This window comes from Erinaceus europaeus, chromosome 13 (genome assembly GCF_950295315.1).
Source record: "Erinaceus europaeus chromosome 13, mEriEur2.1, whole genome shotgun sequence".
In the NCBI taxonomy this organism is placed as follows: domain Eukaryota; kingdom Metazoa; phylum Chordata; class Mammalia; order Eulipotyphla; family Erinaceidae; genus Erinaceus; species Erinaceus europaeus.
The window spans coordinates 63,097,023-63,107,997 of NC_080174.1; positions in this window are offsets into that span (position 1 = coordinate 63,097,023).

Sequence of the window (10,975 nt, forward strand, 5' to 3'; positions counted from 1 at the left end):
ACTGCTCAGCTTTGGTACAAGGTGGTATTGGGGATGAACCTGTGTCTTCTGAGGGCCCCAGGCATATAAGCTGGCGCTCTAACAGATTGAGCTATCTCCCTGGGCCTACTTTGCCATTTGTGTGTTGCCAGCAGAATTCTGTCAGACTGTGGCAGCAAAGGACTGGAAAAAGTGTCAGATGTCACATTTATTCATGTTTCATCAGGACAAGAAATGGCATCCATGAAGTTCACTGATTATAATGCACAACAGCAAGTACAGTGAGTCATGTCATCAGCTCTGAAGCAATCTTAACCTTTCCCTAACTTGAATAGCACTGTTTTACTGTTCTTTTAGACCACTGAAATATTCCTTGTCTTCCACTTCTTCTCTGTCCCTTCCCTGTAACAGTCTAAAAATGTCAGTGTTGTCACATGGGGGAGAGCTGTGCCTCTTGAAAACTCCTGGAGCACCTTTTGGTGTTTGTTGTCCTTTGTTTTACCAAAATACTCCCTCCTATTGAAAAGCAGCAACCCAAGTTTCTTTACTGTCCCAGGCTGATACTTATTTCATTCTTACCAGATTATCAGAAATGGATTCTTTGACCTCAAGAATAGAAATGTCCTTTTGTACCAGCAAGAACATAGGCAGGACCTCACCTACATTTTGTCTTCTTAAGCAAGCAGTCCTTACAGTGTAGACACTTACATCTTCATATTCTTTTTTTTTAAGATTTTATTTATTTTTTAATATTTTATTTATTTATTAATAAGAGGGATAGGGGAGAGAGAGAGAGAAAGAACCAGACATCACTCTGGTACATGTGCTGCCGGGGATTGAACTCAGGACCTCATGCCTGAGAGACCAATGCTTTATCCACTGCGCCATCTCCCAGACCACAGATTTTATTTATTTATTTAAGAGAAAGGAGGAGAAAGAACCAGACATCGCTCTGACACATGTGCTACTGGGGATCGAACCCAGGACCTCATGCTTGAGAGTCCAAAGCCTTATCACTGCACCACCTCCCAAACCACACATCTTCATATTCACTCAGGGAATACTCTCATTCCCAACAACTCATGCCCACAACCTCTGGAGTATGAGCCTGTGAAGCACCACTAACTTTAGGACCCATACAACCCAGTAAATGCCTCAAAAGAGAGCCTCTTCCATACCTAACACACTCATTCCTTCAAGAAGGAAAATAGGGAGTTTCCTTTGAAGAGGCATGACCTGCTTACTCAGATACAGGGTTTTCAAAAGATGGCTCTCCTTCCATTCTGGTAGTATTTCTCAGTTTATCATTTTTCTGTTCTACCTTAAGACTATTTTCTCCTACTTTTGGGGCCCCTGGAGAATAAGATTAGGTCTTGTCTTTCAGATTTATGTTTAAGGTAAAGAAGCAGCAGCAGCTATAAATATTAAGATTTTGTTATAGCACAGAGTTCATCCTGCTGAAGGTGGAAGCTTACTGACCCAATTCAGAGTTGTACCCATTGCCTATCACTACTTCCTTTCCAGCTCTGCCCAGAGGTTGGGATCCAGTCTTTATTGGACTTCCTTTTTACTCACTGCCCCAATCACCCCATTCTCTTCCTTCTCTGGTGTGTTGTCACTCTACCTAGTTAGCTTACACAACCTTATACTTTTTGGGGGGAACAGCCAAGACAGATAAGTGTTCCTTCCAATCTGTAATGGGTTCTGGCACTAGACCTGAGCTGGAGGGAGTATATTGCTACTACCTCCTTTCCTGCTGTTGAAGGGAAGAAACTGAACTCTGCAGGAATGCCCTAGTGCAAGGCTGGTCCCTTTTCCCAACCCCTACTCACCTCCCCCAAGCAGCTGGAAACAACCTCTCCCTTTGTCTGAGCTTCTTGTACAGAATAATCCTCCCTATGGACAATGTATTCTCTGTGTCCTGTGGACACAGGAGCCGTGTGAGCTGATCCCAGCACCAGGCAGGGCGGAGGCTGAATCCTTCCAAACTCCCACCCTTGGTCAACTCTTAAATACTATCCAGAAAATCCACTAAGAGTTGTACATTTTCTTCCATTTGCTCCCAATTTGGGAGGCCAACTGAACTTTAGCAGTGGGCTAGGCATAGGACCAGAGGCTATTAACCCTTTTGGGTTGGGTCTTGAGTTTGCTGTGCTAACGTATATAAGCTATATATAGCTTTGACCTGACAAATTTGAACATGGAGGGGGCTTACACTTAAAAGAATTGCCACCAGGAGTTGGGCAGTAGCTCAGCGGGTTAAGCGCACATGGCACAAAGTACAAGGACCCATTAGGATCCCAGTTCAAGCCCCCGGCTCCCCACCTGCAGTTTTCTCTCTATCAAATAAAAAAAAAAAAAACTGAAGAAAAAAAAAGACTATGAAGAAAAAAAGAAAAGAATTGCCACCCTAAAATTGCTTCCTATCTTTCACTAGCTGTATATTGAAAACTCAAAGAGGTGGTAAGTTAACTTTAGAAATAAAGAATAGAAATGTCCATAAGATGCTGCATGTATTGCAGTGGGAAGTAGGGTTAGACTTGACCTTCCACTCTCCTTAGCAAGATTCATATAGCAGTGAGATTCTACCAGGGAAGGCAGGAAAGTATACTTTTTTTTTTTTTTCTATAGTGATAGTTTTTCTATTGAATCTAAAGAACTCTGGGCTGCTCCTTTTCTCATTGTGCTTCCCCTGCCTTCCCTTGTATCACCTTAACTCCCCTAGTTTGTGGTCCTATTGACTTCATTTTCTTTTGCTCACATTCCTACATATAGACCATCTTGGTATCTTTACTAATTTTCCTGGACTGCACCCATTTTCCTGGTGCTGGTTAAGGCCTTTTCAGTGTCTCTTCCATATTGATATTTCTTGTCACCACTCAATTCATAGCCATACTTGAAATAAAGAGCCTGCTAAATAAGCCTATAAACACCATCTCTCTTTAAAAAATATTTTTAATAAAAAATTTAAAAAAATATTTATTCCCTTTTGTTGCCCTTGTTTTGTTGTTGTAGTTATTGTTGTTATTAATGTCGTCATTGTTGGATGGGACAGAGAGAAATGGAGAGAGGAGGGGAAGACAGAGAGGGGGAGAGAAAGATAGATACCTGCAGATCTGCATCACTGCCTGTGAAGCGACTTCCCTGCAGATGGGGAGCCGGGGGCTTGAACCGGGATCCTTAGGCCAGTCCTTGTGCTTTGCGCCACCTGCGCTTAACCTGCTGCACTACTGCCCGATTCCCACAATCTCTGTTTTTAATTGTTTCACTTATTATTATTTGTTTATTTATTTTAGAGGCAGAGAGAGAATGAAAGAGACCACAGCACCAAAGCTTCCTCCAATACAAATGGTAGCCAGGTTTGAACCTGGGTTGTGTACGTGGCAAAGTAGCTCAGTACCTTCATGACTCCACTGATCCCAGCAGTCGTTTTTTTTTCTTTTCATAGAGGGTGAGACAGAAAAAAGACACTTGAAGCACTGCTTTACTTGCCATGAAGTTTCCACCCTATAGGTGGGACCATGAATTTGAACTCAGTCCTCACACATAGTAGTGTGTACACTACTGAGTATACTACCACCCCAACCCTCCCATGTAATTTTTTAAGCTTTATCAATTTATCAAGGAAGAACCAAATCATTGCTCTGGCACAGATGATACTAGGGATTGAACTCAGGATCTCATACTTGACTCTAATACTTTATTCACTATACCACCTCCTGGGGCAACATCATTTGTTTTTCCAGCCTGTGGTTGGGCTTCTACTTCCACTCCTCTGAAACTACTGAAAATTACTGTTGACCTAATGGCTAAATCCAGACTTTATTTATTCCTCATCTTATTTGACCTCTGTAACCTTTAACAATACTGATCATTTCATTTTCATCTCTCCTCCTGTATTCTGCCTCTCTGATCATTCTCTGTATCTTTTGGTTTTGTTGAATATTGTTCTCCAGTATTCTGTCCTTAACCCTCTTTTCTTATTGTACCTGTTCTCTATAACCACTGCTTTTATGTACATAACTCAAACAAGTTTTATTTTTATCCTACACCTCTTTGCCAAGTTGAAGATGATTGGTCTCCCTACTTGAATGTGATCCACACATAGTCACTACAGTTTCTGAATATCCAAATTCAGTCATTCTTTCTTCCTACCCTATTTTCTTAACTTTGCTGGGTGAGACGTAAGTTGCCTGTGGATGCCTTCCTAAACTTCCCTTTACTCCCTTATGCCACCCCACTCCCAGTCTAATAAGTGATCCTGTCATTTCTACTCCCATCCCCACCCCCAGCATTCATTCTTCCTGCCCTGATGTTTAGATCCTGAACCTCATATCTTCAAAGCATTATTCAGACTCCCTGTTTCTAGTCTTGGCTACTCCCACTCATTCTACATGACTGCAGGACCTTTTTAAATTTCACATGATCATCCCTTCCCATGTTTCTCAAACTGGCACCCACAAACCTGGTAGAATGGTAGGGGCAGTGTGCCAGGCATACTGAAAGTCATCCTGGGATGCCCTTTTACTTGAGGACAAGTAATTTCAAATGGAAAGTGTAAACTTACTATGTAAGTTTGTAAGCCTAAGAGAAAATAAGCTTCAGACAATTCTTACTAGTCCAAAGGGCTTCAGACTAAGCCACTAAATTCTCCAGGGCATCAACTACCCCTATCCCTTTTTCTTTTCTCCCTCTCTCATCTTCCCCCCCCCAACCTCCCTCCCTCTTTTAATGTCTTTATTGGGAGATTAATGGTTTACACTCAACAGTAAATTACAATAATTTGTATATGTAACATTTCTCAGTTTTCCATTTAACAATTCAACCCCCACTGAGTTCTCTATCATGTTCCAGGACCTGAACCCTCCCCCTCCCACCCCAGAGTCTTTTACTTTGGTGTAATACACCAACTCCAGTCCAAGTTCTGTTTTGTGTTTTCCTTTCTGTTCTTGTTTTTCAACTTCTGTCTATGAGTGAGGTCATCCCATATTCATCCATCTGTTTCTGACTTACCTCACTTAACATGATTCCTTCAAGCTCCATCAAAGATGAGGTGAAGAAGGTGAATTCACCATTTTTAATAGCTGAGTAGTATTATGTGTGTATATATACCACAATTTTCTCAGCCACTCATCTGTTGTTGGACACCTGGGTTGTTTGGGTTGTTTCCAGGTTTTAGCTATTACAAATTATGCTGCTATAGAACATAGGTATACACAAATCTATTTACATGGTTGTGTTTGGTTCCTGAGGATATATCCCCAGGAAAGGAATTGCAGGTCCACTTCTAGTCTTCTGAGAGTTCTCCAGACTGCTCTCCACAGGGATTGGGCCAATTTAGATTCCCACCAGCAGTGCAGGAGGGTTCCTTATCCCTACAACCTGTCCAGCATTTGTTGTTGCTACCTTTACTGATCTATGACATTCTCATAGGAGTGAAGTGGTATCTCATTTTTGCATTTCTCTGATAATGACTTGAAGTATTTTTTTTATGTTTATTGGCCTTTTAGGTCTTTTTGGTGAATATTCTGTCTTCTCCCCATTTTTGGATGAGATTTTTTTGTTGTTGCTGCCCTGCCTCTTTTTGTTACATTTACTTTATTGGAAAACTTTGAGGGGCCAGGCAGTGATGCATCTCGTTAAGCACATACATTACAGTGTGCAAGGACCTGGGTTCAAGGCCCTGGTCCCCACCTGCAGGGGGAAAGCTTCACAAGTGGTGTAGTAGGGCTGTAGATGTCTCCCCCTCCCTCCTCAGTTTCTCTGTCTCCAATAATAAATAAATAGAATGTTTTATATTTATCAAAAGGAAACACTGCCAAAACCTTAGGATAAAGGGGTACAACTCCACACAATTCCCACCACCAGAACTCCATATCCCATCCCATCCCCTGATAGCTTTCCTATTCTTTAACCCTCTGGGACTTTGGACCCAAAGTCATTGTGGGTTGCAGAAGGTTGAAGGTCTGGCTTCTGTAATTACTTCCCTACTAAACATGGGCATTGGACAGGTCGATCCATACTCCCAGCCTGCCTTCCTCTTTCCCTAGTGGGGCAGGGTTCTGGGGAATTGGAGCTCTAGGACACATTGGTGGGGTTGTCTGTCCAGGGAAGTCTGGTTGGCATCATGCTAGCATCTGGAACCTGGTGGCTGAAAAGAGAGTTAACATATAAAGTCAAACAAATTGTTGACTAATTATGAACCTAAAGGCTAGAGTAGTGCAGATGAAGAGTTGGGGGTGGGGGGCTCTGTAGGAAGCTAGTAGGCTTATTTAGTTATATTACAAAGGGCCTGTGGCTATACTTTTTTTTTTTTTCCCCTGAGCCCGAAATCTGAAATGCAGGTGGATCCTAGTTATTGTCTGAGGAGATGATGTCATGGCTGGAAAAAGGACCAAAAAGCTGGATCAGGGAAGAGAGTAGCTCCCAAATATGGGAAAGGTGTATAAATATTGTTGACTGTAAACCCCATCAATTTGATGTGATCTGGGGCACATATTCAGCTTAGGAGCCTATGTGTGACCTCTGCATCCCTCTAGATCTGAGCTCACATTCTGTGGTCGTGAGTAGGAACATTCCAAGCTGCCCCAATATCGACCCGTCTTCCTCAGGTGTAGCATAGAGTATGTTGTCCATCCTCCCTTCAGAGGATGGAACATTCTCTTTCCGTTGTTGATCCAAGTTGAGGGCAAGGTCCTATGGGGCCCACAAAGGGGTCTGTTTTGTTGTTCTTGATATAGATGACCAGTAATAAATAAGTAGAATTTTAAGAAAAAAGTGGTCTGGGAGGTTGCATAGTGGATCAAGCATTGGACTCTATAAAGTGTGAGGTCCTGAGTTTAGTCCCCAGCAGCACGTGTAACAGAGTGATGTTTGGTTCTTTCTCTCTTTCCTCCTATCTTTCTCATGAATAAATAATACATTATTTTTTTTTTAAAGTTTGAAGAAGATACCAAAGGCTGGAGAGATACAAAGCAGTAGCACACAAGAATTGCATGTGTGATATCCCAGGTTTGATCCCCTATACCACCAATAGGAAGAGTTATAAATAGTGCTCTAGTCAAAATCAATCAATAAAACAAAAAATAGGTCAAATTTCCTGGGAAGGCATGTAAGTTTGGTCTCTACATTTTTGTCCTTTTGATTTGAGACAAAATGATCTCTCCCCTGAACTTTGTTTATATCCTTTTTAAACTACCTATTCTTTGTCTGAACCAGCTCCTCAGTTCCACAGCCTGAACACATTGTATACCTCTTCACCTTCCATGCACTATACAGTTGTGATGTCAGAGTTTACTAGGCTTGGCTCAGATCTTCATAGGTGGTTAATCCTTTGTGCAACCTTTGACAAGGTACTCAGTTCTAAGAACTTCAGTTATCACCTGTGTAAAGCACAAACTTTAAAGGGTGCCTTTATCTGAGTTTTTTGTGGGGTTGGTGGTTGTCTCCAGGGCTTCACTGTTCCAGGCTTTTTCAGATAGAAAGGGCCAGAGAGAGGAAAGGCTGGAGGGAGGGAGGGACGGAGAGAGAAAGACACCATGGGGTGCAGGCGGTGGCACACCGGGTTAGGCACACATAGCGCTAACTTCTAGGATTGGCACAAGGACCCTGTTCAAGCCCGTATCCCCCACCTGCAGAGGGGAAGCTTCATGAATGGTGAAGCAGTGGTACAAGTGTCTTCTCTATCTGTCTCCCCCTTCACTTCAATTTCTTTCTGTCCTATCAAATAAAAAATTAAATTTAATTTGAGCCTTTAAATAGCTCTTAATTTTATGAAGTCCAAGTTTTTCAGATGGTCATACAAGGCCCAGAGTCTTTTTGCCTGTTATGCTATTACCCCCCTACCCACTGTTAGACTGTTTTGATTGTAACACAATTAAACTTGAGTAAACAAACAAACAAAACAGATACTCAGTTTGGGCTACTATCTGAACTATATGAATGGGAAGTTGGAGGCTTTAAGTAGCCCAAGGGGTTCAAATGTCTAGGTTCTCTGCATTTCTCTACTCTGTATAGTTGCAGCTCATCTCACTGAAAAAAATGGATTAAGTGCCTTTAGGAATTGAGAATGGGCAGAGAGTGGGAATATAACCATGTCTAATGGACCAGAGGAGAGAGATGGGAATTTGTAAGAAAATGGAAGTGGGAGTGAAAAAATTATTTGACTACAACCAAAACTAGAGCTACCATGTCTGCTTCATGTGGTCTCATCTATCTACAAAGAATTCTGATTTTATTCTCTAGCCTTAGAACCTTCTAAACTTTTGCAGTACTGTATTTCAAATTACTTATAGAATGTGCTATCTAGCCACATTCAGGAAAACCTCCTTACAAAGCTCTTTATTCTTTCAAAATCCTCCATGGGTTGGGACCAATCTACTCATTAGCTTTCTACCATATAAAGGATATGCCCTTTCATTCATAATAACCTTTACCCTGAATGACTTCTAATTCCCTATGCCTGTCCTGTGCTTTCTTATATCCACTCCTTTGTACATGCTTTTCCCTCAGCCTAAAAAAATCTATGCTATTTCCCACCATACTTGCTATGTAACCCTGAGAAAATTATTTTTTGATTCATCTGTTACATGGTGGTCATAGTACTTACCTTATGACACTGAATCCAAAGAAAGCAGCTAGCCAGAGGAAATATTGACTAGTAAGCTACATTTCTTCTTTTCTTTTGTTGGTCTTCTCATGCATCTTAGGGGCTGGGTGGTAGCATTAACCTGGTTGAATGCACAAAATACAGTGCACTCCCTACCTGCAGGCGGGAAGATTCAGGAGTGTTGAGCCAGTGCTGCAGGTATCTCTCTCTCTCTCTCTCCCTCTGTATCTTCCCCTTCCCTCTACACAATAAATATTTTAAAAGAGAAAAATACTTTTTTAAAAAAAGTGGTCTGAGAGGTGTTGCAATGGGTAAAGCATTGGACTCTTAAGCATGAGGTCCTGAGTTCAATTTCCTGGCAGCATATGTACCAAGAGTGATGTCTAGTTCTTTCTCTCTCCTCCTTGAATAAATAAAATAAAATAAATAAAATGAATAAATAAAATGAATAAATAAAATGAATAAATAAAATCATGAATAAATAAAATCTTTAAAGAAAGAAAAAAAAAAAAAAAAAAGGAAAGATCTTGCTGATTCTCCTTTATCTTGATAACCAAGTGTGGCCCTTTACTCTATGCCTTCCCCCTTTTGTTTCTCCATAAGTCTTCCTTCATGTTCTGTCATGGTCCTCTACACTGACTTGAGTTTCTTTAGATATTCTCAGTAAACACTTAAAGATGCCAGTGGTATTTTGGCATGGGCTACTCACTAACAGATCAGCTTTTGTTCCTCATCTCTCAGGGGTCCAGGCAAAATCCCAAATTCCAGATGATTTCATGAGTGTTTACATGCAGTTGCTCCTTTTGGTCAACCATATCTTTTTACTTGACTTCTTTTTTGTCTTTATATTTTTACTTGTTGTGGTCTGTGAGGTGGTGTAGTGGGTAAAGCATTAGACTCTCAAGTATGAGGTCCTGAGTTTGATCCCCAGCAGCACATGTACCAGAGTGATGTCTGGTTTTTTTCTCTCTCTTCTCCTGTCTTTCTCATTAATAAATAAATAAAATATTTAAAAAATATATATATATATATCTACTTGTTTATTTTGGATAGAGACAGAGAGAAACTGAGAGGGAAGAGGAAGAAAGAGAGTGCTGCAGCACTGTTTCACCCCCTACAGGTGGGGACTGGTGGCTTGAACCTGGTTCCTTGTGCACTGTAATGTATGTGCTCAACCAGGTGCACCACCACCTGGCCCCTAGCAAAGTCTTTATAGCCCCACTTTACTCAGTCAAGGTCCCAACCTTAGGAAGAGGATACCAGCTAGCTGGCTAAGTCCAGAAGCATATGGAACGATTAACTGACAAACCCTTTGCCCTCATCTTTGTTCCCCTATCCCCATGGACTCGACTCTGCCCCACTGCCTTTATTTGGGTATGTGTAGAAATTGCCCTTTATCCTTTACAGGATGGAGAAGGGACATACTTGACACTACCCTATCAGGCTGCTTCCATCTCCACTTGCCACTCTCACTGTCTCTCACCCTGGACACTCACTTCCTATTGTTTTTAACAAGTCTCCCATACTGTGTTTCCTATATTGCTCTATTTCCTCCCTCACCCATATACATACACAGGCATACATTTTTCCTCATTACTCTCCCTGCTTCCTTGGTCCTACTTTCCCTTATTATTTAATATATCTATATTTATTATTGTTGTTATTGTTCTTGTTACTGAATTATCAAGCTTCAGGTAATCCTAGGAATAAGGTTGCTAGATTTAATACAAATGGTGGTTTCCAGGCCATACCTATAGAAATGGTAAATCACTGGTTTATTTTCTAGAGAAAAAGACTAAAGAAGGGCACCTTTGAAAGCAGTGAGGAGTGAGTCAGACTGGGTGGGACTCAGAGGAAGTTGTCACCTCACTTCCCATTAGTCAGGAAAGCTCCATGATATGAAGGAGAGGAAATCTGAACTATAAACTAGGTATTTTCCCCCTACCACCACATTAAAACTGAATTCCTGAGTCCCTTAGTTTCTCCAGTTTATTTATTAGCCTGGCCCTGGCATAAGTGACTCTCACCTATAAGACCTTTCACCTAGTTTTTCTGCAGATCCTAAACAGTTTCATTTCCAACCAGGACACAGAAGAACTTTTTTTTTTTTTTCTCCTTTACATTTCAGTCTCTCCTTAGTGGCTAAACCCTCCATGTGTGTGCCTGATCCCATTATCTCATTCCACACAGCACTTACACATGCTTAAGTTTTGTCCCATTTAAAACAACCGTTAGAATCTATCTGAAGGTGGGGGCCAGGTGGTGGCACACCCAGTTAAGGGCCCATTCAAGAAATGCGGGTTCAAGCCCCTGGCTCCCTACCTGCAGGTTCAAGCCCCTGGCTCACTACCTGCAAGGAGCATACCTTACAAGTGACAAAGCAGGTCT